Source organism: Amblyraja radiata, chromosome 10 (genome assembly GCF_010909765.2).
Source record: "Amblyraja radiata isolate CabotCenter1 chromosome 10, sAmbRad1.1.pri, whole genome shotgun sequence".
NCBI lineage: Eukaryota > Metazoa > Chordata > Chondrichthyes > Rajiformes > Rajidae > Amblyraja > Amblyraja radiata.
In genome coordinates, this window is record NC_045965.1 from 3,420,231 (window position 1) to 3,444,235 (window position 24,005).

Genomic DNA, 24,005 nt, shown 5'->3' on the forward strand with positions numbered 1-24,005 from the left:
CTCAGGTTGTGGGAATCTTTGGACCATTCAGTTCAGTAAGAAGGTCTACCTATCCCCGATCTCCAGAGATGCTGCCTGACCTACTGGGTTACTCCAGCACGTTGTGCTTTTTTGTGTGTATTAATCAGCATCTGCAGTTCCTGCTTTCCGCTGCGTGGATTCCATCTGAGCGACTGTGTTGTGGAGACGACTAAGATTCCACCGATCACCCTGTCTGTAATGGGTAGATAGACTCAATAGGCTGGAGTAACTGAGTCTGAAGAAGGGTCTCGCCCCGAAACTTCGCCCATTCCTTCTCGCCAGATGTGCTGCCTGAGCCGCTGAGTTACTCCAGTATTTTGTCTATCGTTGGTGTAAAGCAGCATCAGCAGTTCCTTCCTACACATCCTGCCTGCAATGGGGCCCCGCGTTTCCCACCACAGACTTGGAATCTGAAAACCAGCTGAAGAAGGGTCTCGACCAGAAACGTTACCCATTCCTTCTCTCCAGAGACGCTGCCTGTCCCGCTGAGTTACTCCAGCATTTCGTGTCTACCTTCGGTGTAAACCAGCATCTGCAGTTCATTCCGACACAGCGCGGCATAGTGTTTCTGCGTGAGTACTTGTTCCATTGTAGCTTCCTACACCCCTCTCTCCCTCTCTCCAACGCATGTCCTTAATTTGATTAGCGCCAGTTTGTGCGTGGTGCAGCCGATGAGAGTTTAATGATGGCCACCTTTGCGGCAGGTTTCATCGGAAGAGAATCTCCCCTCCCCTCAATCCACTTTGGGCCACTGGGTGGAAGACAAAGCGAGCCGCCGCGACGATCAATAATTGAGCAGCTGAATAGTGCGGAGACGTGCATTTCAAACCCAGACGTGCTGTGCGCCGAAATGTCTGGTGCCTGCGGTAAATCACACAGAACCTGTCTCCGGACCCGCTGCCCAGAGCCGCATTGCTCCATTTAAACCCGGCATTCCCGCACAGCTACACGGCGTAGTCGGTCCACACCTTCCCGGCCAAAGCTGGATAACATCACAGCGGCAGAGTCTGCAAACGCGAGGAAAACGGGGGCAACTACACACAAAAATGAGACGGAGAGTCTGGTCGTGCACCCGTTTGTTAGACAATGCACCATTGAAAGCACATGATTTCCCCACATCTGACACATCTAGCTTGATGGCTTACATTTTATCCTCTGAACACATGGGAAAGATTTCTCAGCAGCAAGTTTAAAACGCGCGCATTGCTGATTTTTTTTTCCGTGCAGGAAGGAACTGCAGATGCCTCTCGGTTTAAACCTAAGGTAGACACAAAAAGCCGGAATAACTCAACGGGACAGACATCATCTCTGGAGAGAAGAAATCGAGCTTTCTTCAGTCTGAGAGTCAGGGGAAAGGGAAACGAGAGACAGGCTGTTTGAACATTCGCCAGATGAGAAAGTCTCATCTTTTCCAAGTAGTTTGTGCTATTTTAAACTGGAGCAGAGAGCAGTCTGAAATATTGACCATCCATGCAGGAGTTCAATAATCCCTGTTACCTGGTTAAATCGTGCCAATCTGAAGCATAGTGGAAGGGCCAGTTACCAGGTGAAAAGGAGTTTGGATTTTCTTTGGCAGTGTTTGTGCCCTGTGGCAGAATGTAAATGTTTTTGCCCAGTGTGAAGCTCCCCTTTGGTGTTTTATGGTGGGGGAAGTTGTTGGTGATGAATAGTCTGGTTGTGACTGGATGGCATCCTGAATGGCTCAGACCATTGTGTTTACTGTGCATTAGTTCCAGACTTTGTCACACACACCGTCTTTCCACCAGCACGCACCCCAGACCATCACGCCAACCAACCTCCCTTCCGTTCAAGATAGACACAAAATGCTGGATTAACTCGGTGGGACAGGCAGCATCTCTGGATACAGGGACTCCATCTACACCTCACGCTGCCTCGGCAAGGCCAGCAGCATAATCAAGGACCAGTCGCACCCTGGCCACTCCCTCTTCTCCCCTCTCCCATCAGGCAGAAGCGATAGAAGTTTGAAAACGCACACCTCCAGATTCAGGGACAGTTTCTTCCCAGCTGTTATCAGGCAACTGAACCATCCTACCACAACCAGAGAGCAGTCCTCAATGAATATCTACCTCATTGGTGACCCTTGGACTATCCTTGATCAGACTTTGCTGACTTTATCTTGCACTAAACATTGTTCCATTATCATGTATCTGCACACTGTGAATGCCTCGAGTGTAATCATGCATTGTTTCGTTGCTGACTGGATAGCAGTTTTTCACTGTACCTCGGTACACATGACAATATTTAATATGTAAAAGTATGTGATTCTGTTCCATTCTGTTTGATTGTTTGTTTGTTTGTTTTTTGCACAAAGTCCACGAGCATTGCCACTTTTCATTTCACTGCACATCTCGTATGTGTATTTGACGAATAAACTTGACTTGACTTGAAAATAAAGTAAACTGACCTGATCTCAGACAGGGTATTCAGTACTGATTTGTGAACCATCATATCTGCCGGCTGTACGGTACTAGAAACTATTTTAAGGCCCCGTCAGCTTTTATTTTGTCCAAAACCAATCTTTTGACATACATTCAGTAGAGAGCATGGCCAGTGAGAAGTAGAAACAAGGAACTGTAGATGCTGGTTTACAGACAAATACGCAGAGTGCTGGAGTAACTCAGCGGGTCAGGCAGCATCTGTGGAGAACATGGATAGGTGACGTTTCACAGAGTGCTGGAGTAACTCAGCGGGTCAGGCAGCATCTGTGGAGAACATGGATAGGTGACGTTTCACAGAGTGCTGGAGTAACTCAGCGGGTCAGGCAGCATCTCTGGAGAACATGGATAGGTGACGTTTCGGGTCGGGACCCTTCTTCAGACGGATTGCTGGATGGGGGGTTGGAAGGGAGGAGTGTGAAGCTCTGTATTGTTAGGCAAGTTAGCTGAAGACCAAAATGCAAAGTTCTGGGCTGGCAGGCAGTGTCTGGAGGGAATGGACCGATGACGTTTCATATTGGGACCCTTCTTAAGACCGATGGGATTGGTGGGGGGGGAAGGGTTAGAAAGCAGGAAATGGGAGGTGAGTATAGTCAGTGCTGTATGACTACAGTGGGCAAAATGTGTAGGAAAGAACTGCAGATGCTGGTTTAATTCGAAGGTAGATACAAAATGCTGGACTAACTCGGCAGGACAGGCAGCATCTCTGGAGAGAAGGAATAGGTGATGCTTCGGGTCGAGACACTTGTTCCCGCTGAGTTACTCCAGGATTTTGTGACTAGGGTGGAGGCAGGTGAAAGCCTGGTAAGTGATGGGTGGATACAGGTGAGGCAGGGAGGGGGGAAGTTTCACTGGCAGATGAGTGGAGTAAGTGACCAAGGCTGGAGGTGAAACGTTGATAGGAAGGTGTTAGATATGAAGAGGAGTGAATGGTAAAGCCGGAGGGAGGGACATAGGTGGAAGGGGACTTTGTGGGATTGGGGGGAATAGGAAAGGGGGAGGGAATAAAATGGAAATGGGGGACGGGAGATGAAGAGAGGAGACCTAGGGGACGCCATGGTAGGGTTGCTGCCTTACGGCACCAGGGACCTGGGTTCGATCCTGACTACAGGTGCTGTCTGTACGCAGTTTGTAGGTTCTCCCCGTGACCACGTGGGTTTTCTCCGACATCTTTGGTTTCCTCCCACACTCCAAAGACGCAGGTTAATTGGGTTGGTGTAAATGTAAAATTGTCCCTAGTGTGTGTTTAGGGTAGTGTTAAGTGTGGGGATCACTGGTCTTTGCGGTCTTGGTGGGCCGAAAGGCCTGTTTCCGTGCTGTATCTCTAAACTAAACTAAAAGAGTCAAATGAAGAATAGCCTGTCAGCGGAGTTCTCAAACCTACAATGAAGCAAACCAATCCTTGAATAGGCCACAGTTTAAGAATAAGGAGGAAGCCATTTGGAACGGAGACGAGGAAACACTTTTTCTCACAGAGGGTTATGAATCTGCGGAATTCTCTGCCTCAGAGGGCGGTGGAGGCTGGTTCTCTGGATGCTTTCAAGAGAGAGCTAGATAGGGCTCTTAAAGATAGTGGAGTCAGAGGATATGGTGAGAAGGCAGGATCAGGGTACTGATTGGGGATGATCAGCTGTGATCACATTGAATGGCGGTGCTGGCTCGAAGGGCCGAATGGCCTACTCCTACACCTATTGTCTATTGTCTATTGAATACTAGTATCCTTTGCCTTCTGAGCATGTCTAAGTGCTCCAACACATACAGGAATGAGCAACAATTTGTTAGGGTTCCTGGCTGTGGGGTTATTTGGTAAGAACACATAGCAGTGAGCTGCTGTCCCAAACAAGCCCTTCTCACAGTAGCATGATCTGTAACACGTGGAGGAAGGAACTGCAGATGCTGATTTACATGGAAGATAGACACAAAATGCTGGAGTAACTCCGCGGGTCAGGCAGCATCTCTGGAGAGAAGGGTGATGTTTCGGGTCGAGACCCTCCTTGAGACTGAGAGTAGGGGAGGGGGAGAAACGGAGATATGGAAGTGTGAGGTGTGAAAACAAGACATCAAAGGGGACGAGGTTCAAGGAAAATGTAGAATAGATCATTGTTAGTGAGGGAAAGGTGATTATGAAGCATTCAAAGATGAAATTTAACTAGGAGGACAGACAGACTGGTCGGAGAACTAGTGTGGGGGCGGGACGGAAAAAGTGCGATAATAAGATTTACTAGAAGTTAGAGGTCAATATTTATACCGCTAGGTTGTAACTGCATTGGGAACAGGGATTCAAACTGATGGTTTACCTACTTGTTCCAACATGTGAACAATTCTCATTTTGCCATTTGGGCTGGGATCAAAGATTATGCCTATGTGAAAGGTTAGAACCATTACCCCAGGCAGAGCCTACATCCACTGAGTCACTTCAAACCATAATAAATATTGTTGCAGCCTCCATATTCTAAAAGGGATCCACTTGCTGAAATCCATTTATTTTGAAAATATGATAGTTGACACAAAAACAATGTGAAATCTCTCTTCAGTGGACCAAAGCTAGAGGTCTGGATAGAGTGGATGTGGAGAGAATGTTTCCACTAGTGGGAGAGTCTAGGACCAGAGGCCACAGCCTCAGAATTAAAGGACGTTCCTTTAGGAAGGAGATGAGGAAGAATTTCTTTAGGGATGAATCTGTGGAGTTCATTGTCACAGAAGGCTGTGGAGGCCAAGTCGGTGGATATTTTTACAGCAGAGATCGATTCTTGATTAGTACGGGTGTCAGGAGTTACGGGGAGAAGGCAGGAGAATGGGGTTAGGAGGGAGAGATAGATCAGCCATGATTGAATGGCGGAGTAGACTTGATGGGCCGAATGGCCTAATTCTGCTCCTATCACTTATGAAAGCTCAATTGGGCTCATTGAGCACGGAAACAGGTCCTTCGCCCCAGCTTGCCCACGCCATCCACCACTAGTCCCACCTGCCTGCATTTGACCCATATCCCTCTATACCTTTCCTGTCCATGTACCTTTCTAAATGTCTTTTAAATATTGTGATAGTACCTGCCTCAACTGCCATACGCCCACCATTCTGTGCAGAAAAAGTTGTCCCTTGGGTTCTTATTACATCTTTCCCATCTCACCTTAAACCTATAAGTCTGGGTGACAATAGACAATAGACAATAGGTGCAGGAGTAGGCCATTCGACCCTTCGAGCCAGCACTGCCATTCAATGTGATCATGGCTGATCATCCACAATCAGTAACCCGTTCCTCCCTTCTCCCCATATCCCCAGACTCCGCTATTTTTAAGAGCCCTATCTAGCTCTCTCCTGAAAGCATCCAGAGAACCTTCCTCCACCGCCCTCTGAGGCAGAACTCCACAGACTCACCACTCTCTGTGAGAAAAAGTGTTTCCTCGTCTCCGTTCTAAATGGCTTACTCCTTATTCTTAAACTGTGGCCCCTGGTTCTGGACTCCCCCAACATCGGGAACATGTTTATACCTCTAGCGTGTCCAAGCCCTTAACAATCTTATATGTTTCAATAAGATACCCTCTCATCCTTCTAAACTCCAGAGTATACAAGCCCAGCCGCTCCATTCTCTCAGCATATGACAGTCCCACCATCCCGGGAATTAACCTTGTAAACCTACGCTGCACTCCCTCAATACCACGAATGTCCTTCCTCAAATTAGGGGACCAAAACTGCACACAATACTCCAGGTGTGGTCTCACGAGGGCTCTGTACAACTGCAGAAGGACCTCTTTGCTTGGATATTGGATTCAAAGATGCAAAGGTGGTCTGAAAACTGAGCTGCGTCTTTCCACAAGCCTTGATCAACTTTTGTAAACTGGTCAAATAATAGAGATATCTGCTGTATTCTGCCTCGAGAATAAAAGATTCACAAAAAGGATAATCAAATCCTCTGCTGCACCATTTTGGCGGCAGATTTTATTGTGGATATATATTATTAAACATGACAAAATGTGGTCGTCAGACTGACCTTTGTACAGTTTTTATCAAAAACAGGAAATGGTTGATTGGAAGTGGGGATGATTCAATAAAACGTTGCCAACTAACCATATATCACGATGAAGAAACCATCATCTCAAGCTCTTTAGTGTGAGAAATGTTCGCTGTTTTTGCATGTCCTTTAATGCGGAGCAGTGGCATTTTGTCTGAAGTAGGGTCTTGACCCAAAACGTCACCCATTCCTTCTCTCCAGAGATGCTGCCTGTCCCGCTGAGTTACTCCAGCATTTTGTGTCTATTTTTTTGATAAAGACATTTGGACTCAGCCAGGCTGATGTGGGTCTTGACCCTGAGATGATAGGACAGCTTATCCACACTGTAAAATGGTGAAAGAAACATAACGGTCTGACCAGCGATAGACACAAAATGCTGGAGTAACTCAGAAGGGCAGGCAGCGTCTCTGGAGAGAAGAAATGGGTGATGTTTTAGGTCAAGACCCTTGAGACAATCTCTTCAAATGGGAGTCGACCCAAAACGCCACCTATTCCTTCTCTACAGAGATGCTGCCTGTCCCGCTGAGTTACTCCAACATTTTGTGACTATCTTCAGTGTAAAATAGCATCTGCAGTTCCTTCCTACACACTATCTAACCAGCATCAAGTTTCATTCTGAGAAACTGAGTTTTAATTGCAAGCTTCAAAGAAAGAAAAGCTTTTGGAAATGAATAGATTTTGTTAACTAACGATTACCTGTTAAGAAACCATTACCTGTTAAGAATTCTAAAGAAAATTGCTTAAATTACATAAAACTCAAAGTGGCAGGCAGCATCTGTGGTGGGAATGAACTGGCGACATACTCACTCCTCAGATGCTGTCCGACCTGCTGAGTTTCCCCAACGCCTGAAGATGGGTCTAAGGGAAAAGGGGTCTAAGAGTAAACCTAGCAATTATAGACCTATTAGTTTGACGTCAGTGGTGGGCAAATTAATGGAAAGAATACTTAGAGATAATATATATAAGCATCTGGATAAACAGGGTCTGATTAGGAACAGTCAACATGGATTTGTGCCTGGAAGGTCATGTTTAACTAATCTTCTTGAATTTTTTGAAGATGTTACTCGGGAAATTGATGAGGGTAAAGCAGTGGATGTTGTGTATATGGACTTCAGTAAGGCCTTTGACAAGGTTCCTCATGGAAGGTTGGTTAAGAAGGTTCAATGGTTGGGTATTAATGGTGGAGTAGCAAGATGGATTCAACAGTGGCTGAATGGGAGATGCCAGAGAGTAATGGTGGATGGTTGTTTGTCAGGTTGGAGGCCAGTGACGAGTGGGGTGCCACAGGGATCTGTGTTGGGTCCACTGTTGTTTGTCATGTACATCAATGATCTGGACGATGGTGTGGTAAATTGGATTAGTAAGTATGCAGATGATACTAAGATAGGTGGGGTTGCGGGTAATGAAGAAGAGTTTCAAAGTCTACAGAGAGATTTATGCCAGTTGGAAGAGTGGGCTGAAAGATGGCAGATGGAGTTTAATGCTGATAAGTGTGAGGTGCTACATCTTGGCAGGACAAATCAAAATAGGACGTACATGGTAAATGGTAGGGAATTGAAGAATGTAGGTGAACAGAGGGATCTGGGAATAACTGTGCACAGTTCCATGAAAGTGGAATCTCATGTAGATAGGGTGGTAAAGAAAGCTTTTGGTGTGCTGGCCTTTATAAATCAGAGCATTGAGTATAGAAGTTGGGATGTAATGTTAAAATTGTACAAGGCATTGGTGAGGCCAATTCTGGAGTATGGTGTACAATTTTGGTCGCCTAATTATAGGAAGGATGTCAACAAAATAGAGAGAGTACAGAGGAGATTTACTAGAATGTTGCCTGGGTTTCAGCAACTAAGTTACAGAGAAAGGTTGAACAAGTTAGGGCTTTATTCTTTGGAGTGCAGAAGGTTAAGGGGGGACTTGATAGAGGTTTTTAAAATGATGAGAGGGATAGACAGAGTTGACGTGGAAAAGCTTTTCCCACTGAGAGTAGGGAAGATTCAAACAAGGGGACATGACTTGAGAATTAAGGGACTGAAGTTTAGGGGTAACATGAGGGGGAACTTCTTTACGCAGAGAGTGGTAGCTGTGTGGAATGAGCTTCCAGTGAAGGTGGTGGAGGCAGGTTCGTTTTTATCATTTAAAAATAAATTGGATAGTTATATGGATGGGAAAGGAATGGAGGGTTATGGTCTGAGCGCAGGTATATGGGACTAGGGGAGACTATGTGTTCGGCATGGACTAGAGGGGTCGAGATGGCCTGTTTCCGTGCTGTAATTGTTATATGGTTATATGGTTATATGGTTATATGGGACACACGTTACAATGTTGTCATGGCCAGGCAACTCACAGCTTGCTGGTCCCAGATGAAAGTCTGCTATCATTCATTACATGGACGTACATGGTAAATGGTAGCGAATTGAGGAATGTAGTTGAACAGAGGGATCTAGGAATAACGGTGCATAGTTCCCTGAAGGTGGAATCTCATGTAGATAGGGTGGTAAAGAAAGCTATTGGTGTGCTGGTCTTTATAAATCAGAGCATTGAGTATAGAAGTTGGGATGTAATGTTAAAATTGTACAAGGCATTGGTGAGGCTAATTCTGGAGTATGGGGTACAATTTTGGTCGCCAAATTATAGGAAAGATGTCAACAAAGTAGAGAGAGTACAGAGGAGATTTACTAGAATGTTGCCTGGGTTTCAGCACGTTAGTTATAGAGAAAGGTTGAACAAGTTAGGTCTTTATTCTTTGGAGCGCAGAAGGTTAAGGGGGGACTTGATAGAGGTCTTTAAAATGATGAGAGGGATAGACAGAGGTGATGTGGATAAGCTTTTCCCACTGAGAGTAGGGAAGCTTCAAACAAGAGGACATGATTTGAGAATTAATGGACAAAAGTTTAGGGGTAACATGAGGGGGAACTTCTTTACTCAGAGAGTGGTGGCTGTGTGGAATGAGCTTCCAGTGGAAGTGGTGGAGACAGGTTCGATTTTATCATTTAAAAATAAATTGGATAGGTATATGGATGGGAAAGGAATGGAGGGTTATGGTCTGAGTGCAGGTAGATGGGACTAGGTGAGCGTAAGTGTTCGGCACGGACTAGAATGGCCAAGATGGCCTGTTTCCGTGCTGTAATTGTTATATGGTTATATTACAATCACTGCAATCTTTTAAATCTTTACTTCCACAGCAGCTTTTCAGACTTCACTGGACTTTTTCTTGCACAGAACATTATTCCTATTATCCTCTATTTATATACTGTGGGCGGTTTGATTGTAATGATGTATAGTCTGGAGAGCATGCAACAAAGGGCTTTTCACTGTACCTCGGTGCATGTGACCATAAGCTAAACTAAACACTTTGTGCTTTGCCCAAGATCGCAGCGTCTGCAGTTTGCTATGTGCTTAACTAATGTGTTGTATTCCCACCGCATCTCACAAACACTGGTGTGGGAATAAAATGATGGAATCCCACAGGCTGGATCACAGCTTTGATCCTTGCTGCTTTGGAGAATGTTCCTGTAATCTGCCAAGCATCCGAAACCACAGTAAGAAAGTAGTTAAAACATTTTTTTCAACTGAGCCTTTGTTATTGGAAACCAGTGTAATATTTTTTTTTTCTCCAAACAAACTGTGCTCAAATTTTCCTCTGTAGATTTACATTTAATACAACCCTTCCTTTTATGTGAAGTGAAATGGCGGCAATGATTCGGTGGACAATTTTCTGGGGGGAAAAGGCGGTGCCATCTTGTACTGCAGTGGAGAAACGCAGGTTAATGGTTTATAGACAAATGTTGGATTGATCTCTTTGTAAATCAGTCAACAGATAAAGGCGTAACCCTTCTTCTTTCCCCGCATACATTCTATTGCAACAGCTTTGACCGTAAATCACAAGTCAAGCCTTTTTTTTTTTTTTTACCCCTGCATTAAATTTTACTTTCACAAAAGTCCCAGGCTCTGGGGGATTTGAGCAAGAACATGAGGAGAGAGAAAAAGCACCATCACCCCAGTGCTGCATGAGTATTGATTCCTGTCTGCCGAGGCTTGCTCTGTTTATTGAGCGAGAAAAAGACAGGGTCAGGTCGGTTGAGCTACAACTCCAAGTGCAAGGTCATTACCAAGATGTTGCAGATAAATTTACACAGCAAATGTCTGTCCTGTTTGGAACGGTGATATTTTCCTTGTATGACCGGCTTGAATGGAATTTCATATTTTCACATATTTCATGTCTGTTTTTCTTTTGTGCTCGTGCTATTTTCAATTATGCAAATCACCGTTTAAAGCCTGAGGCAATGGACAGACCGTTGCTTGCGCTAGAGCTTTTGTTTGTTTGAGGTGACGCTGAATAAATAGAGGCTGGGGAATATAACTGGGACAACCTTGAGTGCATTATTTTTGTTTTATTTTTAAAAAAGGACTCGTGTACCTAGGAGCTTAGAGTACAACCAGGTCCAGCCTTTACTGGCTTGGAATATTTAGGGAGATGTAAAACAAAAGAGGAGAGGTCAATAATGCCTGAAACTGGCGATGATTCTGAGTATAACAGCTTGCGTCTGTAAGTCTACATTGTACACACTAGTGGCAAGAGGAACAGTTAGGAATTTCTGATTTTTCAGCACTTTGCTTTCCTCTTTTGCATGCTGTTTGCAATTATTTGCAAACACATGTTCGCTCTTAATCCTTAAAGTACAGAAAGTCCTGAGCAGGTTTCAGCCCCAGCCACATGTTTCCCATCACCGACCATCTGTAAAACTTGACTCCGCACTTTCCGTCGAATCACAGGAATGTTGGGATCCAAGGGAAATCTTTCAATCTCGGAATTCTCTTTGTTCGAGCCAGACAAGTTTCCATTTTGAAAAATAAATCCCCATGTAGCCAGCAAAAGATGAATAAAACAAAGTCGTTACAGTATAAGCACTTATTCTCTCACGGCCAGATTTGTCATGCGGTGGATTTATATACTTTAAACAAAAGTTCCAGTATGTGTGACCTTTGGCCAGTGAAAATGTTCAAAAATTTTGTATTTGTAATTGTACTGAAGTGTTATATTTCAAATCTGCATCCTGCCAATTTATTTGGAAAAACTATTTCCCTCCTAGTCCTGCATCCCAGATATTATCATAATGAGAACCCAATTATTTTGAGAATGGACTAAAAGCAATTGACATTTATCCTATTGAGATGATTATCAGTTGCCCACAGTCTGCTAGAACTAATCTTAACCCAGCCGGGGTGGGGTGGGGGGAGGAGGGTTGGGGGTGAGAAAGTTTCTGGTCAATGCAACCTGCCAGCCTCGGTAGTTTCCTTCACGGTAGTGGGTGTCCCACAGATCTCTTCCACCACATCCACGACAACATGTCTTTCACCCATGACACTCAGCCCAAGCCACCCAGCACACAGCTTAGAAATGGAACAGGGTGGGAGGGTCAGTGGGTGAGACAGCTTTAGTGGGGAGAGAAACGGTTCATATTTACGGTCATTCTTCAGACCTTAAACACCGACTTCCTGTCCCTCTCCCTGTCCCTCTCCCTCTCCCTCTCCCCCCTCCCTGTCCCTCTCCCTCTCCCCCCTCACTCTCCCTCTCCCTGTCCCCCCCCCCTCTCTCTCTCTCTCTCTCTCTCTCTCTCTGTCTGTGTGTGTCTCTCTCTGTCTCTCTCCATGGGTCTGTGTGTGTGCACGTGTCTCTCTCTCTACATCTCTCTGTGTTTCTCACTGTGTTTGTGTGTGTGTCTCTGTCTCTCTCTGTCTCTCTCTGTCTCTCTCTGTCTCTCTCTGTCTCTCTCTGTCTCTCTCTGTCTCTCTCTGTCTCTCTCTGTCTCTCTCTGTGTCTCTCTGTCTCTCTGTCTCTCTGTCTCTCTGTCTCTCTGTCTCTCTGTCTCTCTGTCTCTCTCTCTCTCTCTCTCTCTCTCTCTCTCCATCTCTCTCTCTCCTCTATTTTCCCTCTCTCTCTCGCTCCTCTCTCTCTCCTCTCTCTCTCTCTCTGTCTCTCTCTGTCTGTGTGTCTCTCTCTGTCTGTGTGTCTCTCCCTCCCTCTCCCTCTCCCTCTCCCTCTCCCTCTCCCCCTCCCCCTCTCCCTCTCCCTCTCCCTCTCCCTCTCCCTCTCCCTCCCTCTCCCTCTCCCTCTCCCTCTCCCTCTCCCTCTCCCTCTCCCTCTCTCCCCCTCTCCCCTCCTCCCTCCCCCTCCCCCCTCCCCCCCTCCCTCTCCCCCTCCCTCTCTCTCTCCCTCCCCCTCTCTCTCCCCTCTCCCTCTCCTCCCTCTCCCTCTCCTTCCTTCTCTCCCTCTCCCTCTCCCTCTCTCTCCTCCTCTCCCTCTCCTTCCTTCTCTCCCTCTCCCTCTCCCTCTCCCTCTCCCTCTCCCTCTCCTTCCTTCTCTCCCTCTCCCTCTCCTTCCTTCTATCCCTCTCCCTCTCCCTCTCCTGTCTGCTCTCCCTCTCCTTCTCCATCATTCTCTCCCTCTCCTTCCTTCTCTCACTCTCCTTCCTTCTCTCCCTCTCCCTCTCCCTCTCCTTCCTTCTCTCCCTCTCCCTCTCCTTCCTTCTCTCTCTGTGTCTTTTCACAGATGCTGCCTGTCCTGATGAGTGTTTCCAGCAATGTTTGCTTCATATTTACAGCATCATTGGTTTGATCTTGTCTGTAGTGTGTGTGGTGGTCTGGGTTAGAATGACTGGCCACCGTTGCTGTTCACTGAAGGCGATAATGTTGCATCGAAACACACCCGTCAATTGTTGCCGCTGACTTTCATCTGATTCTGGACTAATAATGGCTAATCCAGGTCATGTGATCCAAGACAGAGCTGGAAAATTAAAATAGTGGCACGGTGGCGCAGTGGTAGAGTTGTTGCCTTCAAGCGCGAGAGTCACGGGTTCGATCCTGACTACGGGTGCTGTCTGTACGGAGTTGGCCTGTTCTCCCTGTGACCACGTGGGTTTTCTCCAGGTGCTCCGGTTTCCACCCGCATCTCAAACACATGCGGATTTCTATGTAAATTGGTCTCTGTAAATTGCCTTTAGTGTGTAGGGAGTGGACGCCAAGATAGAACTAGGGTGGGTGGATGATCGATGGTCGGTGTGGGCTTGGTGAGCCGAAGGGCCTGTTTCCATTCTGAATGACTAATTTAAAACAATTGCAAACATTTGAGTGCTATCATGCCAAGAACATTATTGTGTCAGTGACCATGGAGGAATAGGCTTGCTAGCATCAAGTTTAGACAGGAATGTAGATGGGGCATGTTGGTCGGTGTGGGCAAGTTGGGTCGAGGGGCTGGTTAACATGATGTATGACTCTATGAGTGAAATTGTTCAGTTTGGTACACAAAATGGATAGATGGAGTATTTAGTTACTGGGTGATGCCAATGTCTAAAGCGGGCTCCATTCTGTTTGTGCCCAAGTCATTGAAAGTCATGGTGTAGCTTCAACAGTGATGGGGGAAGGTAAATGGCATGTGTTGACCTTAATTACTGGAGGCTTTGCTGATACTGCAGCTATATCAGCTTGCAAGCCGCATCTGCAGCACTGTGTACCATTCGGGGGGCCCTTCCCTTTCACTAGGACTTGCTTTGGTGGGGGTGGGTGCAGTGAAGGTTCACGAGATTGGTCCAGAAATGGTGAAGTAGCTGTATGGGAGGAGATTCAGTAAACCAGGTATGTGATCTGTAGAACTCAGACAAAACATGAGCAGAGATCTCACTGAAACAAAGATAAATCAGCCATGGTATAAGGGGAAATGTTTTAAGGCAGAGGATGAAGTCTCTTTGGAGTCCAATGATAGAAACAAAATGGTGGATCAACTCAACGGGCTAGACAGCATCTCTGGAGAGAAGGATTGGCGACGTATCAGGTCGAGGCCCTTCAGACTGCGATTCAGGGGAGAGGGAGTCTAGAGATAAGGAAGGGTAAGGTGTGAAAAAGTCAGATCAAAGCAGATGGTGATGAGGAATGCAGAATGTTTCATTATTAGCTGAGGGGAAGGTATAAAGCAGCATCTGCAGTTCCTTCTTACACATCAGTTCTCTTCCCAGAGGTACAAGGAGAGCCTGGTAGTGATTCAATAATGATGGATTTCTGGTCATGAGGGAAAAAGGTATGGGGATGGTTTAGGGAAATAGTACTGGCTGTGATCTTGGCAGAGGATACAGCAGGTACACAAAATTGCTGGGGAAACTCAGCGGGTGCAGCAGCATCTATGGAGCGAAGGAAATAGGCGACGTTTCAGATACAGCAGGCCTGATGAGGCAAATGCCATAATCTGAGAAGAATGATCTCGACCCGACAAGTCACCCAGTCCTTCTCTCCAGAGATGCTGCCTGTCCCGCTGAGGTACTCCAGCACTTTGTCTCTATCTTCGGTTAAAAACCAGCATCTGCAGTTCCTTCCTACACATGACATAATCCTGTATGCAATTCTAGTACCCTTCTTGCACAACCTGGTTAGCCCAGTCTGAAGAAGGTGCCGACCCGAAAAGTGGCCCATCCTTTTTCTCCAGAGATGCTGCCTGTCCCACTGAGTTACTCCAGCATTTTGTGTCATGATGCTAATATCTTAATCAGCTTTCCACTGTGCAAAGTGAAGTCACAATAAGATCTGGAAACTTTCTGATCGGAAGCCAGACATCTGACTGGCGACAAAATGCTGCGCTTCAAGGTGCAGCTTCTGCATTACAAGTGTAGTCTCGGCAAAGAAACAGGCCGTGCAGGTACACTGTTGCCTTGAGCTATATCCTTTGGAACAAGGGGACGAAGCTGCCTTTGAGTATTATCACACGTTCTCAGTTGTCTTTAGAGCTTTAATAATACCTCCGTTTAAATCCTTCAAACTGATGCCATGCAGTCAACGTGTGTTTTTGTAGTTAAATGCTGAGTCCTGTTTTAGGCAAAGCCCACAATGGAGGAAGATATCTTGCATTTCTGGACATTTTGTATTTAGGGGGGAGAGGACTCCACTTTTCTATTTGTACATCTGTATGATTACTTTAGCTGGAGAAAAGGAATAGGTGAGGTTTCATGTCGAGACTGAAGAAGGGCCTCGACCCGAAAAGTCACCTATTCCTTCTCTCCAGAGATGCTGTCTGACCCGCTGAGTTACTCCAGCTTTATGCATCTATCTTCGGTTGAAACCAGCATCTGCAGTTCCAACACATGATTACTTTAACTAGCGTCCGTCTTACACACACACACACACACGCATGTTTATTGCTCAGCGTTCTGTTTAGTCTGTCGGACTAATTGGAATGTTGCCCGTTCTTGACCGTGGCTGGGAATCGTTCCTGGACAAATGGATTGGAGTGGGTAAACGGCAGCCTCTGTTTGTCTTGACCACTGAACATTGTTGCCCATTGCCCTGCAAGCAAGCACAATGTACCAAAACCTGCACAGCAGTGCCAGCAATGGTCACTTGTGGCTCGCCCCCTTCTATCTCGCAGATTCATCAAACTGATTTTCTGACAGTTTCTAAACTACAGAGCCGGCAGTTGTGTAGGAAGGAACTGCAGATGCTGGTTCACACCGAAGATTGACACAAAATGCTGGAGTGACTCAGCGGGGCAGGCAGCATCTCTGGAGAGAAGGAAAGGGTGACCTTTCACAAGTTCACAAGTCATAGGAGTAGAATTAGCCCATCGAGTCCACCCCGCCATTCAATCATGGTGGATCTCTCCCTCCTTATCCCATTTTCCTGCCTTCTCCCCATAACCCTTGGTACCCGTTCTAATCAAGAATTTGTCTATCTCTGCCTTAAAAATATCCACTGACTTGGCCTCCACAGCCCTCTGTGGCAATGAGTTCCAAAGATTAACCACCCTCTGACTAAAGAAGTTTCTCCTCTTCTCTTCTCCTTTCTAAAAGAGTGTCCTTTAATTCTGAAGCTCTGACCTCCCACCAGTGAAAACATCTTTCCCACATCCACTCGATATCTATGCCTTTCATTATTCGAGACCTTACATCAGACTGCTTTGGCAAGACCATACCCTGGATCTTAAGAGCGTTGTGAACACAATCAGACTGGGTAGTGCAAAGAGTTAAATACCAGAGTGCAGAATGTAGTGCTACAGGGCTAGTTGCAGAGAAAAAGTGCTAGGTCTGCAATGAGGTAGGTTGGAAGATTGGGACTAGGCCATAGCTAATGGGAGGACCATTCAGTAGTCTGATAACTCGTTATCTACTAAATATAGTCTCAATTATTCCGTGCAAAAGTCGCCTCACAGACGGGCAGTTCACACGCACCATTGAGACTGATCATGAGGAAAGATCATATGTTTAATCTATACAGATGCTTCAGATGGTCTATCCGTGCATGTTTAACCCCAAGGGGAAGCCAGCTGGGAGAGGAGGACGGACTGAAACAAACATACAGATGTTCTCCAGCTGGACAAGCTGCCATGTTTTTGTTCTGAAAGTCCTTTGTAATTCTTTTTGATATTAGTTGGAAATGCAGTAGAATTGAACAGATTCAATCTGTCTGGAGCAAGTCCCAGTGATTGGGAGAAACTTGGGCACTTCCGTTGATCCGATCAGAAAAGCAGTGTTTAGATCGACAACATGGAAACAGGCCCTTCGGCCCACTGAATCCGCACCAACCAGCGATCCCCGCACATTAACACTACCCTACAAACACTAGGGGTAATGTACACTTATATCAAGCCAATTAACTGACAAACCTGCACGTCTTTGGAGTGTGCGAGGAAACCAAAGATCTCGGAGAAAACCCACACGGTCACAGGGAGAACGTGCAAACTCCGTACAGACAGCAACCGTAGTCAGGATCAAACCCGGGTCCCTGGCGCTGCCAGGCAGCAACTCTACCGCTGTGACACCCAGTGGACATAGGCACTGGCCTGTAAACTGCAAATAAAGGCACCTTGATTTTATTGTCATCTGCCTGGCACAGTGAGGTACAGGTACTATGAAGATCTCGCTTGCTGCAGCATCTCAGGTACATGGACTCCAGTCAATAGTGTTTTACTGTCATATGACCCAGACAGAACAATGACATTCTTACACACACATTCTTAGATACACACACACACATAAATTACACATAATTTTCTAGAATAAAGACTGTGCTTATAGATAGGCCCATTATAGACTGTGCTTATAGATAGGCCTATTATAAACTCTTATAGATAGGCCCATTATAGACTGTGCTCATAGATAGGCTCATTATAGACTGTGCTTATAGATAGGCCCATAATAGACTATGCTTATAGATAGGCCCGTTATAGACTGTGCTTATAAATAGGCCCATTATTAACTCCGATAGATAGGCCCATTATTAACTCCTATAGATAGGCCCATTATCGACTGTGCTTATAGATAGGCCCATTATAGACGGTGCTTATAGATAGGCCCGTTATAGACTGTGCTTATAGATAGGCCCATTATTAACTCCTATAGATAGGCCCATTATAGACTGCTTATAGATAGGATCCCTGGCAGGCAGATGAGATCAGTTCAGCCAGGCTTCATGTTTGGCACAAACACTGTTTGTTTATGACAAGTGCCTATTTCTGTGGTGCACGAGAAGATATATAGACACAGAGTGCTGGAATAACTCAGCGGGTCAGGCAGCATCTGTGGAGAACATGGATAGGTGATGTTTCACAGAGTGCTGGATTAACTCAGCGGGTCAGGCAGCATCTGTGGAGAACATGGATAAGTGACGTTTCACAGAGTGCTGGAGTAACTCAGTAGGTCAAGCAGCATCTCTGGAGAAAAGGAATGGGTGACGTTTCAGGTTGAGACCCTTCCTCGCACTGTGGGTGGGGTCCACCTATTCCTTTTCTCCAGAGATGCTGTCTGACCCTCTGTTACTCCAGCGTTTTGTATCTATCTTGGGTTTAAACTAGCATCTGCAGTTCCTTCCTACACATTTTGGCTGTGCTGTACTGATCTATGGTCCATGTGAATAAAAAGACATTAATGCAAAAACACAACTAGAAAATAAAAGCAAGTCTATGGTTGTGGAGGAGGTAGGGTGCGGAGTTGTGAGTTCTCCAGCCCCTTCTCCCCCTCCCCACACACTGATCTATCACTGATGGGGTATGTCTTCCACTTTTTAATTCAGTTTAGTTTATTGTGTTGTAAAGTACAGTGAAAAGCTTTTGTTGCGTGCTATCCAGTCAGCGGAAAGACAATACATGGTTGCAGGCTTTCAGGCAGTTTAATGGATCGGAAAAATCGCAGCAATCGATTGTGACTGTAAACAGCGGAACTTGAAACAATAAGATGCTTACGTCAATATTCCATTGTGGTCAGATTGACATTGCCATTAGCCTGGTCCATGAGCAAGGTGACGAGGATGGTGACCACCATCACACACCTTGTCATTGTCACAGTGAACACAATGGAAAATGCATCTCAATATAAACTCCAGGCTTTTACAAGACTCCAGTTGTAAGCCTTACCACATGCAATTTTGAACGGAGCTATATTAACCAAGTAATGGTTTTCAACATTCATCATTAGCTGGAGAGGATGCATCTGAGGTTAACGAGAATGATCCCAGGAATGATCTGATGAGCGTTTGACGGCACTGGGCCTGTACTCGCTGGAGTTTAGAATGATGAGGTGGGACCTCATTGAAACGTACCGAACAGTGAAAGGCCTGGATATAGTATATGCGGAGATGATGTTTCACTAGTGGGAGAGTCTGGGACCAGAGGTCATAGCCTCAGAATTAAAGGACGTTCCTTTAGGAAGGAGATAAGGAGGAATTTATTTAGTCAGTGGGTGGTGAATCTGTGGAATTCATTGCCACTGAATGCTGTGGAGGTCAAGTCAGCGGATATTTTTACGGCTGCGATAGATAGTACGGGGGTCAGGGCTCATGGGGAGAAGGCAGGAGAATGGGGTTAGGAAGGAGAGATAGATCAGCCATGATTGAATGGTGGAGTGGACTTGATGGGCTGAATGGCCTAATTCTGCTCCTCTCACTTATGAACTTTGAGACTTGCATTTGGTGGGACTGCTGGAATTCCATTCCATTCCATTCTCTGAAGCTTGCCGCTGAGTTTCCGCTGAGTTATTCAACTCATCATGTTCCATCTGTAAAAGTAGTTTTCTGCAGACCACTGGCCAATGTGAAAGGGCCTCTTCTAGATTAAAATAGCTGGATTTCTCAATTTGGATCACTCTGCCTCCAGAGTTATAGAGAGTCGCACAGCATAGAAATAGGCCTTTACAACTTGTCCATGCCGACCAAGATGCCCCATCTAAGACAGTTCCATCTGGCCACCTTTGGCCCATATCCTTCATTAGAAGGGTCACGACCTGAAACGTCACCTATCCATGTTCTCCAGAGATGCTGCCTGACCCGCTGAGTTACTCCAGCACTCTGTGAAACGTCACCTATCCATGTTCTCCAGAGATGCTGCCTGACCCGCTGAGTTACTCCAGCACTCTGTGAAACGTCACCTATCCATGTTCTCCAGAGATGCTGCCTGACCTGCTGAGTTACTCCAACGCTCTGTGAAATGTCACCTATCCATGTTCTCCACAGATGCTGCCTGACCCGCTGAGTTACTCCAGCACTCTGTGTGTTTTCTGAAACCAACATCTGCAGTTCCTTGTATCTACATGTCCCTCTAAACTTTCCCTATCCATGTACCTGTCCAAGTGTCTCTTAAATGTTCTAATTGTACCTGCCTCAACTACCTCCTTGGGCAAGGTACACAAAATTGCTGGAGAAACTCAGCGGGTGCAGCAGCATCTATGGAGCGAAGGAAATAGGCGACGTTTCGGGCCGAAACCCTTCTTCAGACACCTCCTTGGGCACGTGTCTTCTGGATCAGTTCACTTGTCACCTCGTCATGGTGTGTTGCAGCAGGCTGGCCAACTGCAGACGGGACACTTCAACTCCCTCTCCCATTCCCACACTGACCTTTCTGTCCTGGGCCCCCTCCACTGTCAGAGTGGGGCCCAGCGCTACTTGGAGGAACAGCAACTCATATTTCACTTGGGCAGCTTACACCCCAGCAGTATCAACATTAACTTCTCTAATTTCAAGTAACTTTTGCTTTCCTTCTCTCTCCTTCCCCTCTCCCTTCCTAGTTCTCTGACTAGTTTTTCTGCCCTCCTGATTAAATATTATTGATTGTACACCTGTTCTCACCTTCCTCTCAGCTAACAATGATCCATTCTACATTTCCTTATAAGCATCTGCTTTGATTTGTCGTTTTCACACTTTACCATTCCATATCTCTAGACTCCCTTTCCCCTGACTCCCAACCTGAAGAAGGGTCTCGACCTGAAACATCACCCATTCCTTCTCCCCAGAGATGCTGCCTGTCCCGCTGAGCTACCCCAGCATTTTGTGTCTATCGTAGGCAGATTGTTGGTCTTGGCATCGTGTCTGGCACAGACCTTGTGGGCCGAAGGGCCTGTTCCTGTGCTGCACTGTCCTGTAAGGTGTAGGATGAGTAAAGAGCTTGAGATGTTTGTATCTTGCCAAGCTGCAGTCAGACCCAGACTGATAGTTGGGATTTGAAACTTAGACAATAGGTGCAGGAGTAGGCCATTTGGCCCTTCAATGTGATCATGGCTGATTATCCAGAATCAGTACCCTGTTCCTGCTTTTCCCCAATATCCCTTGATTCCGTTAGCCCTAAGAGCTAAATCTCTTTGCACCCATTCTTGTGTTCATTCTTGTAACTTATCTGGAACAGACTTTCTCTGCTTTCCCCAGCTTTCAAGACATTCCCAGTGTTGTCTCTCTTGATGAAACTACACAGTAGATATGAGGTTCTGGTGTGGTCATCTCATGATTAGCCCGATCTGAACAGATTGTTTTTGGCAATTACGATAGAGGGGCTGTATCCCCACCCCCTCTCCGCACCCTTCCACACAGCATCGACTCAGGGTTAAGATCGGCTGACAAACGACAGCCTCCTTCCACCCACCCTCCCTGCGATACTGAACTCTTGTCAAGACATGCCTAAGAGCGAGCAGAGGGACAAAAGCAACTAGACGGTATTTTGTCCATGAATATGAGTGTACTGTTACCAGCAAAATCCCACAGGAAGGAGGGACGGTGCATGTAGGTTTGTTTGAAGTGCAGTGGCTGTTGAGAAGTGAACTGCAACCACTTAGCTATTGTGCTCAGACTGCACGGCGGTTACCCTTGTCTGTGCTGCAGTAACTTGCACGCACGTTCCTTGGAAGAATGTTTATTTAATATTGATAACTCAAAGGCGTAATTTGATGCTCGATTCAAAGGTTACTGGGTACACAATCCATATTTGTAACGTTCAAGATAACATTTTATTTAGTGTATCTTCAAATATGACAGGAATGTTCTGACGCACTGATTCTGCTTGTTTTTCCCTCCAGGCGGCTGGTACAGCGTGAAGTGCGGGGAAGGAGCACCACGGTGAAGGCAACTCTGGCCGATCCTCACCAAGGTAGGCACTGCCCTGTGTACCCACCCCAGAGGCACAGGCACAGGCACACATGACCCAGAGATACATTCGCAGACACAGTCATAGATACAAACACAGAGGCACAGACACAGGCACAGACTGAGACACACACACACCCCAGAGACACAGATACAGATACAGTCACAGATACAGCCACACATATCCCAGAGGCACGGACAGAGACACAGACACAGATATCCCACAGACACAAGCACACATATCACACAGACACAGTTTAGCTTCGAGATATGGCGCGGAAACAGGCCCTTCGACCCACCGAGTCCGCACCAACAAGCGATCCCCGCAGATTAACACTAAACTACACGCACTAGGGACAATTGTAAATTTCTATCAAGCCAATTAACCTACAAACCTGTACGTCTTTGGAGAGTGGGTGGATTTCGGAGAAAACCCACGCAGGCCACGGGAAGAAAGTACAAACTCTGTACAGACAGCAACCGTAGTCAGGATTGAACCCGGGTCTCTGGCGCTGTAAGGAATTACCATGCCACCATGCTGTCCAAGATGCACACATATCACACAGACAGAGTTGCACATGTCCCCGACACACACGCACACACAGACACACTTATGCCAGGGACACAGTCACAGATACAGGCATACATATCCCACGGACAGACAGAGACACAGACACAATACACGTAAGCCGAGAGGCACACACAGACACAGAGACTGAGACACACACCCCAGAGACACAGACACAAACACAAACACACATACCCCACAGACAGAGACACAGACACAGACACAAACACACATACCTCACAGACAGAGACACAGACACAGACACACATACCCCACAGACAGAGATACAGACACAGACACAAACACACATACCTCACAGACAGAGACACAGACACAGACACACATACCCCACAGACAGAGATACAGACACAGACACAAACACACATACCCCACAGACAGAGACACAGACACAAACACACATACCCCACAGACAGAGACACAGACACAAACACACATACCCCACAGACAGAGACACAGACACAGACACACATACCCCACAGACACAGACACAGACACAAACACACATACCCCACAGACAGAGATACAGACACAAACACACATACCCCACAGACAGAGACACAGACATCCAAGAGACACAAGCACACAATTCATACAGACACAGGTGCCCATATCCCAGAGAAACTGTCATTGATGTTGGCACACATATCCCACAAACACACACAGACTAAGATACTTTTATCCGAGAAACACACACAGACACTGACACCCCAGACACACTTATCCCAGGGACACAGACACGGACAAGTGAACAAAGTTGTAAAAGTGGGGAATATCTCGAGTCACACAGTTATTCTCAGTGGAGGTTTGGATCCTTATTTACTGTGCAGCTGGTGTGACTGCAGTTTGTTGCAGCTTCAAGCTATCTACCAGTTAGACAGGTGTTCAGGGAACACTGATCACCCACCCAGAGAGGGTGGAAGCAAGTCTGGCCCCACTCCCCTCCTTCCTTTAACCCATAAACTGTCTCCGAACGCCTGCCCCAGACACTTTGATGTTGCTTTTTAACAACCTGCACCACACAGTCCCTGGAAACAGACAGGCTATGTATAAACTACTTGCTCAAGTGGTTCCACCTAACACCCCGACACCACCCCTCCCCCCCCCCCCCCCCCCAACCAAACCCCCCACCCTCTCCCTCTCTTATCCACCTCCCACAAAAGGTGGTCTTTGTCCCCAGAACTGGAACGGTGGCACAGCAGTAGAGTTGCTACCTCACAGCACCAGGGACCCAGGTTCGATCCTGACTATGGGTGCTGTCTGTACGGAGTTTGTACATTCTCCCCGTGACCGCGTGGGTTTTCCCCGGCCAACTCTGGTTTCCTCCCGCACTCCAAAGACGTGCAGGTTTGTAGGTTGAGTAACTCGGTAAAGTTAGTAAATTGTCCCGAGTGTGTGTAGGATAGCACTAGTGTACGAGGCGATCGTTGGTCGGTGTGGACTTGGTGGGCCGAAGGGCCTGCTTCTGCACTGTATCTATACTAAACTAAACTGGCATTTTAAACTAAACTAACCCCTACCATTCCCTGAACCTTTGCAACTGGTCCAAAACGCCGCA

At 46.5% G+C, this 24,005-nt stretch overlaps 2 long non-coding RNA genes across 2 annotated transcripts in view; one reads left to right on the forward strand and one right to left on the reverse strand.

Annotated features, from left to right (window-relative positions):
• Positions 1-362: 362 nt before the first annotated feature.
• LOC116977453 lies at positions 363-20,711 on the reverse strand. Its single transcript, XR_004413222.1, has 3 exons — positions 20,695-20,711; positions 16,436-16,442; positions 363-442 (listed from the first exon to the last, which is right to left on the reverse strand). It is a non-coding gene; the product is annotated as an uncharacterized LOC116977453 (long non-coding RNA).
• A 635-nt stretch (positions 20,712-21,346) lies between these two features.
• Positions 21,347-24,005, forward strand: part of LOC116977452 — a 72,851-nt gene continuing 70,192 nt past the window's right edge. Inside the window, exon 1 of the long non-coding RNA XR_004413221.1 lies at positions 21,347-21,865. This is a non-coding gene — a long non-coding RNA (uncharacterized LOC116977452). The remainder of the gene's footprint in view (positions 21,866-24,005) is intronic.